This window comes from Dermacentor andersoni, chromosome 6 (assembly GCF_023375885.2).
Source record: "Dermacentor andersoni chromosome 6, qqDerAnde1_hic_scaffold, whole genome shotgun sequence".
In the NCBI taxonomy this organism is placed as follows: Eukaryota; Metazoa; Arthropoda; class Arachnida; order Ixodida; family Ixodidae; genus Dermacentor; species Dermacentor andersoni.
The window spans coordinates 24,713,989-24,721,889 of NC_092819.1; positions in this window are offsets into that span (position 1 = coordinate 24,713,989).

Consider the following 7,901-nt stretch of genomic DNA (forward strand, 5'->3'; position numbering starts at 1 on the left):
CCTCCTGGCACCTCACTTGGGGAGCTCCGCTCCCCGGCTGCCGCGCTTTGACAAGCGTGGGCACACACACACACACGCACATACGAAGACACGTGGCACTGAAACACGCCTGGACACGCTTGGCGGGGAGGCGTTGCGGCGGCGTCGAACGGGCCAAAATGTCCGCCGCTTTGAACGAAGCCCCGGCGTCCGTTGCATCCGCGCCGGCATTACCGCGCGTTGTAGGCGAAACGTAACACTGTACAAAAGCCCAACGAACTTTCTGCTTTAGTAAAATATTGTTTTCTCCATGTGTTATCCAGTTATTCTCTAAGCACTTTTGCAAGGTAAACAAAAACTAACATGAATAAATTGTATCACAGTGTCTGTTTGCGCCAGCTACTGTGACGCTTATTTGTCTCCATATCAACTTCTCACCTCATATTCTCCCCCCTATAGTGTAGGGTAGCAACCATGTGTAACCTGGTTAACCTCACTGTCCTTCCTTGTCACTATATGCTTTTTATTTTTTTAAAGGGACGCTGTTAGCCTCTCGGTAATCGGCATTTTTCGCGTCCATGCCCGTTAGCAGAAATGTGGGCCGATCCCGGCGGCAGCGCAGGCCAGGAGCAGTGGATCGTACCCCCGTAAGGCAGAGGCATCAAACACTCGGCAAAGTGAAGCGAACAGTGCATGCATTTTTTGGAATCGCGCGTACAATATGCAGAATGCAGAACAGCATGTGTTTCAATGAAGGAAAAGCACAAAACAAGCATCCGAACCAAATAATTGAAATAATCGATGCTCCTGATAAACAATGCGAAGCACGTAGCTCTCCCCGCATACGTTTTGAGGCAAAGATGACTGTTGCACAAGCTGCCGCGGCGACGGCAGCTTGCGACGTGGAGAGTGATGTTACTAGCCTATCGTATATAAAAAAATCAGCCCAGCTACTGATTTCAATGTTGTCGCAGCACCGCTTTGGGCGGCAGCGTGCTGTCAAAATTACCATTACTCCCATTACTACCGTTACTCTAAATGACCATTACTACTATTACTCTAAAGCAATAAAGCGTTGCATTCCGCTTTCAGCAGTTGTAGTGGTGGTTTTCAACAGCTTCGCTGGACATCCACTTTCGCAGGACCGGGATGTCGCGTCAATTATTTTTTTACTCGGCTATTCTTTCAGCCTTCTTTTCAACTCTCCCCATTTCCTCTCACTCAATGTAAGGTAGCACCCTCGTACCTTTCCCATATATCTCCCTCCTTCCTGCTCCTATTGCCTTAGAGCCCCGTGCTATAGAGTCCTCGTCCTTTCCTAAGCAAGATAATCCTTCGTCCTCCTGCTGCTATGGAGCTAAGATGCAGGAACTGAGCCTTCAATGTTCCATACTAAGGTTGCTGAATGCTTTTACTTTTAACGAATTGTGATCACTAAAATACCTTTTGGCGTCAGGAAACCGGCTGCACTCGTAACAAGCCGTCATTTCCCCCATGAACCGGTTGCACTGTTTCCTTCCGTACACTGTCACTTAATCTACCAAACTGCGGCTTCATGCGTGAATGCTGACAGAGGGCATTCATTACATACACTTTGTTTCCTGGCTCTGCGGTAGCCCCTTTCAGCGCATTCCTTCAGACACGAACCAAAAGCGGTCAACGAAAGACCCCGCAATGTTCCCTGCAATTCGCGGGTCTCTGTTATCGAGTCTTTCCCTTTCCAATCCTTCTACGCTCCTCTGCCCCGGCCAGAACTAGCCTGTTCCTCGCACTATCATTCTTCCGTTCTGCTGCAACGGGGAATGTAATTGTGAAAGAGCCGCGCCGGATATCGGCGGTGTAATTTCACGCCCGTCCTGTAGACATCCGGGCATCCTCACTTTCCCGCGGTTGTGGTGGTGCCTATTGTGCCGTTTACGCAACTTCCCCTGCCGCCAGCCTCCATTCTTACACTTCTTTTAGGTACTCGAATTTTCCCTCGTCCCAAGCAACCTTTCGTCATCATAGACCTGACACACACACACCAGCACATTCACTGATGCACACACACACACACATACTCACCCCCTCTCTCGCTCACATACACACTCCCTCCTTATCTCGCACACACAACGCACGCGTCCGAGCAGAACAGATCAAAATCTACCGAATCCAAGAGACCGAGCCCTCCCTCTCAGTCTTGTCCATCCGACGTCGAGCGTCCCGTAGCTCGTTTCATCAGTTCCGATCTCGCGTTGCTTGCACAAAGGAAGGGACTTCTCTATTTGTTCTTCGCTCCGCCTCCTTTCCTTCCGTGATTGTATGTGTGTTTGTGTGTGTGCGTGAATGGAGTACGTCTTCTTTTGTGGCCGCGGATCCAGTCGGTGTGGTGCCTCTGCCGGATGTGGCGCCTCAGACCACGTGACCGAGGACGGTGCGCGTCTTCCCACCACCGGCGAGCGGTCTGCGCTCTCGTGCGAGACACAAAAGCAGCATAGGCAGCCTGAGAGGGACAACTGAACGGAGAGCAGAGAGAAAAGCGCAACAATGAGCGAACTCTATCCTCCCGGTCGTCGTGCGATGCACGCCTTGCGTAGCTCGTGAACAGTGTCCCCTCTCCCTTCCCACGTCAGCTGGACCGTTTTCGCAGCGCGTCGTGACTCGTGAGATGAAGGACTTTGGAGGTCGCCGCATAGCGGGGCTGAACGAGAGCAAAATCGCCAGTGCCATGGTCGTACGTGATGACACATGGCGAGGAACGCGCCGGTGTGACACATCTTGCGTGCGCGAACGATGGTTCACAATACACGCACGATGGCACGCATGTAGGCGGCGACAATTAACTTGTGGTTAATTATCATTGATTGCTGCATCTTAACGTCCCGAAAATGCGCAGCTGCATTTCGTGTGCAGTTTTTGTTTTCTTTTTGATTTACTTTATCTCGCCCCTTAGTCCATCACCTTTATTTCTCTTTGCCCCCTCGCTGCAGCACAGAGTAGACAGCACGGCCTGTCTTACCCCAGTCTTCTTCTTCTTCTTTTTCTTCTTCTTCTACTTCTTCTCCTTCTTCCTTCTCATGCTTTGAGAAAAGCCACAGCTAAAGGATCTGCATCCAGCTTTTTCAACGTGATTGCTAAATCTAACACACACAATCTTCTTTCTGTCTCCCTCTTTTTTTATTCTTCTCATGTAGACCTGCAGCAATCCCGTTCGTATCGGGCACAACAGTAGCAATAAACACTGCATCCGAGTACAATACAAACTTGTTCTTGCATCGTGCTTCTACGATTCTTACATTTACAGAATCGTCATCACGTATGAATCAGTACCAATTGTCGTATATTGTGGGAGATGTATAGATGGAGATGCTGACTCTAATGAAAAGCTGCGGATGCGAGCCTAAAAGCCCTAAATCTATTCAGAAATTCTTATTAAGACTTGTGGTGCTCGCAAAAAGCTCCAAACATTTTTATTGCGCGAATAACAGATAGCCCCTGTGCTGCTCCGCTTGTGTGCATTGCAATACATATACATATACTACACTGCCTTTTGTTCCTGCTACCATTTCCTCACAAGCCGAATGGATCCAGTCTTTCGTTGGGTGAAATACTGAAGGTGATGCCGGAGAGAGAGAGAGAGAGAGAGAGAGAGAGAGAGAGAGAGCTCGTTATTGAAAAAGTGTTTAAACGCCAGAGGAGGGTTGCTACATCCATTTCTTCTTCAGATACACCAACCTGCTTTTCCTTCTCTTGTTTTTCTAACAAGCCAGCCCTACAGCACCCCATGTTTACATGGGGTGCTAACACAAATATAATTGTATGACTGCTGCTTAAGAGCTCTTGCACAATATTCCGCCTCTAGCTGTCTTTTGCCCATATATAGAAACGAGTTCATCGACGACCATCAGTCAAACTGTGCCCGCTGTGAGTGGCTAATTGTACTGCCCATCCAAAAGGCAAATAAACTGCACTTGTGACCCGCACCGCGGTTCTTTGTGGTGGCTGACTGAGTCTCCTTTCAAGGGAAATTCGGAGAACGTGCCCTGCTAAACGCACGGGACTGCGCATATCACAGCCCCTGATGAAGTGGGTCAGTCGAAGCACACGTGCGCGCTGTTTTGCAAAAAGGGTAAAGTGCATGCGTACTACCAGCACATCTGCAAAATGTGGAAACATCAACATTGTTTCTCACTTTCTTGCTGCACCTGCTGACGTCGATCACAGGGTATGGGTTCGGCTTCTGAGCACAACCGGTGCAAGGTCGAGAATTGAAAGCAATCTGCTTACCGACGGCCACCCATTTACCAACGAGAAAGCTGGAATGTCTATACTTTTGAAGAAAATTCTCTTACACGTCCCTCAATTCGACCATAAATATATATTTAAAAAACACTTCGCTGGCATCTGACATACTCAGTTGAATACTTTAGGCATTATTATATGATTTATGGTTTGATTCTTGTATTTCTATGCGTGTCATAAGATCTTATGATTCTACATTTTCCCATAGAAACTCAAATTCTGGGCATATAAACGGTGCAGATGTGCACCCTTACAATTCTTCTTTTTTATAATAGAAAATTTTAACAGAGTGTTTATAGTCAGTTCCTCTCAGACTGACGTATGCTAACAATTCGCACACAACCGCTTAGCGGAAATGTGTGCACGCACAGCAGTTATGCCGGCAGCGAAACGTTTGCAGAACGCTTCCCTATAGCGGAACGTGAGGTTGCGTCCACTTGGTTTCTTGGTCGTTTTGCAGCCAAATTGATGGCGCGTCGTTCCTGCCTCGGCAAGACGCGCTCATCAAAAATGTGAAATCTACGCAGTTCCCAGCAGTGCCTGAGTGCGTGAAATCTGAGGGGAGCCGAGCGTAAGCGACGCTCTGCTAAAACTTCCTACTATTGCGCGAGTCTCTACGGCACTCACGGCATGTCAGCGCTTCACAACGGCGAGATCGACGACAGCAAGTGCAAGTGAGCAAAGCAGTTTCCTGTTCGAATGCCGCCTGCGTTTCGGAAAACAGAAACGAAAGGGTCAACTAAGTGTCGATGCTAAGGAAGACGAGGTGGACGTACATGGTAGTTGAACTTATGCAATGATCAAATGTTGATTATATCTTTTTATTCTGTCTCTTCCTGTCTCTTTTTTTTTCATTTTCATTATTCGCTCGTTTCATATTTTACTGGTATCGTACTTGTCTTTCTTAGCGTCGGCACTTGGCTGGCCTCTTCTTTTTCTTTCTTTTTTTGGCCAAGAAGTCGGGTAGGCCGGTCCCGGAGATAGCTCAGTCTATAGTACAATGTGCTTAATTTTTTTGCTATACTGACGCTAATTACGCCCATGCCGTGAATTTAACCTACTCTGCGATAAATTGGCTCCATTTCCAAAGGTGGGCCGTACGATGGCTTTACCTCAACATAACTAAATCTACGGCTGTGCACCCTTTACAGGCGTATAAACAAGCTGCTTAATTTTCGTATATCTTAGCGCTAATTAACACCGTACCGTTCATTCTAACTACTTCGCGACTATTCCGGGCTTCTCGTCTAATTGATACCTAGATTTTAATAACTCTTGCGACTTGCGACAACGCGCTGGAGGCGCGAAGAGACAATTTATTTTCGTTTAGGGGTTACAAGATACCCCGATCTTAGATATTCCATACCCGTCTGAAGTCAGCAAAATCATGCCGTCAAAGCGGCACAAAGGTGCAAAATATTTTGAAATTCACAATGAAATACTAACATACAGACGCTATTGTTAGGGCGCGGAATTAAGAAAAGAAAGTTTCTTCTTTTTTTTTTATTCGATTATCAATATTTTCCCGCCAAATAAATGCAAATATATAGTCTAGAAATAGATACTTCACCACACTAAACTAATTTAGTTGAGTGTGGCCTTGCGGATGAAGACACGTATGACCCCATTCTGGAATAAAATGATTACCAAGACGCCTACTAAAATCGTCCCTAATAGAATTAGATCATAGACGAAGAAATTTAAAGAAATTATTGGACCCGTGGCACAATTAGAAAGCCTTTATGGCACTAAAAATTACTGAGAAGAGTGGCATTGTTGGGCGCAACAAAGGATGTAAAGAGCGTGCTTTCATAGGACTGTTCTTTATTTGTACTGTCGCCTTGTGTGCTATGGGACAATGTCGTTTTTGTTCGGCGTCGTTGCTTTGAGGCTCTGTTCTTTTGACCATCGTGTTGTAACGTCGTTGTATGTGCATTAACCGTTCTTCTACTCGTTCTTCGACACCAACTATGTGCATAGGTGTATAATATTGTATTACTGTGCAAGTGTACCGCCGAGTCATGATAGAAAGAGTAGCCGGCCCAGCATTTGTGCGACAACATCTTTCGATCCTGTCAACAACAATAACAAAATTAAAATTGTTGTTAAGTGCCCGCTTAACCATTTCTGGTACGAATTTCTTACTGAACCGAAACCTAATAACTTATATTTCGCATATCTTAATAAAAAAAGAAAATAAAGGCGCAATGAAATTACAGTTGAGTTTTTGAGAACATCTCGAAGGCTGTTCCTGTGAACTTAGAACAGCTCAAGGTGTTGTACACAGTAGATTGTAACGTTCTTCCGTCTTCCTGATTAGTAACAATCACAACGATGTTATTTATTTATAAATTATTTTAAGATAATGGTTACGCAAACCAAGGCAGGGGATATACTCTAGCCAGCAAGCTCCAAAGATACAGCACTGAGGCAAAGTCTCAGCGTAGTGTGGCAGATGGACATTTGTGCAATATCGGGCAGAGCCATATGTGTGCCAATGTGGCATGAAGTCAACAAATCATGTAAATAGAGGTGCTGACACTCAGTTTTGACACTCAAGCGCCTTTTCCTGTCTTTGTTCCTTCCTAGTGTGCCGTCACTGTTGGCGCTTCACCTTTTGAAAGCCATACACCAACTAGCCCCACAACGTGTTTTACCCAGTTTTATTAGGTTATTTTTGGTGCTTGCATTTTCTGCACGTTGGAAATTTCTTCTAAAGCGTTGCGATTTTTACAATAATTTCGTTTGTTTGTTTGTTTGTTTGTTTGTTTGTTCGTTCGTTTGTGTTCCCTCAAGGCCTATAGGGCGTTACAGAGGGGATCGGTGACATAATATGGATTCCAGCTACTTCAGAAATTGGCCAGCAACTGCGGACTTAAACGCAGTTTTCTATAGCAGCAACGGATGGGGTGGGTGGGGGGGCGGGAAGGGAATGATGTCATGCTCTGCTTGTCTTCGGCAAAAAGAGAATGTAAGCACAGATTATTTCCGTATGAAGGCCTAACTACTTTGCGTGGCCAGCACGAGAATAAAGGTAAGTAGGCGGCGGGGCAAACTGCAGATTAATAATTGGACCACAAAGGGTTAACTAAGAAGCGCCATAATTGATGGCGATCACGCGCCCGCCTTTTCAGGCTGTTTTGCGCGGAGCGTCGAGGCCTTGCTGCTCGATGCCCCGTGCTCCATAGAGGGCGAACAGTAGCCGTGCCGTGTTCGCGAACGGTAAGTCGACTCCCGCGAATATCGCCCTTCGGCGAGGTTCCTGCCACCGGAGATGGGAGGAAAAGTGAATCAGCGACAAAGACAAAAGGCAGGTGGCTTTGTGTCGGCGCATGCGAGGAATGTCGCCTGCCTGCTTCGTTTACCTTTGAGTCGCGGTGAAGCAAAGTTTCGAAGTACATGCATCACGCACGTTCCTTGCCTAGCTACTTCAGCGTTATGAAAGCGGTTTCAGGCGAGCCTGATGGCTTCCTGTTTCCAGGGCCGCGTGCAGCGTTAATATTATGGTAATGCGCTCGCAAGCTGCCAGTCCGGTTCAGTTGACCGAGGTGTTTGCTTACGCTTGCTTGTTATCATTAACGATTGATTACAACAGTGGTCCTTACTCACCCGTCCATCTATCCTGGGACTGACAAATGTTT